Source organism: Hypomesus nipponensis, chromosome 27 (genome assembly GCF_054491055.1).
Source record: "Hypomesus nipponensis isolate SF chromosome 27, ASM5449105v1, whole genome shotgun sequence".
NCBI classification, from domain to species: domain Eukaryota; kingdom Metazoa; phylum Chordata; class Actinopteri; order Osmeriformes; family Osmeridae; genus Hypomesus; species Hypomesus nipponensis.
In genome coordinates, this window is record NC_140387.1 from 11,619,935 (window position 1) to 11,620,733 (window position 799).

Here is a 799-nt window from a genome sequence, read left to right on the forward strand (position 1 = left end):
GACAAACCGAACATCACTCCAGGTTCGGTGGTTCTCATGAGGGATAGCCAGTCTAAAAGAAACGATTGGCCTATGGGAGTCATATCTCAGGTGTTCCCCAGCAAGGACGGAAGAGTCCGTAAAGTCGAGGTGAAGATCTACAGACAAGATGGACCGAAGCTGTATCTCGGGCCTGTGACTGAAGTGGTTCTGCTGTTCTCTCGAGAGGAACAGGCTTGATCGATTTCCTCCCTTAGAGGTGGTTTGTGGAGATGTTATGGTATCTAGGGATACCAGACGGGGAGTGTGTTGCCTTGTTAATCAGTTGTATGTTTCCTGTGTTGGCACCTCCTACTGGTGAGTTTGTGTAGTGGAGATTCAGGTCATGTGACCAGAAGTTACATCATCAGTTACTATGAGGCAGTCCTCCTTCTTATATATGAGAGAGAGGAAGCACATGTTCATATCTGTTATCATCCAGGCGTTCACGTCCGAGAGAGAGAATCGTTGGTATGTGTCATCAATCTTTTGGGTCATCTATTATTTATATTGAGTTATATTTTGTAGATCGAAGCATGTTTAAGGTGTTTATTAACGGACACGGGAGATGGTGTTTTCACGTGTCACATTGTTTAGCAATATCTTAACACTTTGGATTTAATATAGATACAATTTATGTTTGGTGTATTACTACATATTATTTGTCACGTATTAGCATACATACGAACGTGTATGTGGACATATTTATTTACACTGTATTTTCTTTGTAGTTTTACTCCTATGGACAATCAATGACTACAATAAAGAACTTCAACTGGAA

The 799-nt window shown here is 41.1% G+C and overlaps 1 long non-coding RNA gene across 1 annotated transcript; it reads left to right on the forward strand.

The window, feature by feature from the left end:
• Nucleotides 1–283: 283 nt before the first annotated feature.
• LOC146220810 (uncharacterized) lies at nucleotides 284–799 on the forward strand. The gene is made up of 2 exons (XR_014750947.1): nucleotides 284–489; nucleotides 750–799. It is a non-coding gene; the product is annotated as an uncharacterized LOC146220810 (long non-coding RNA).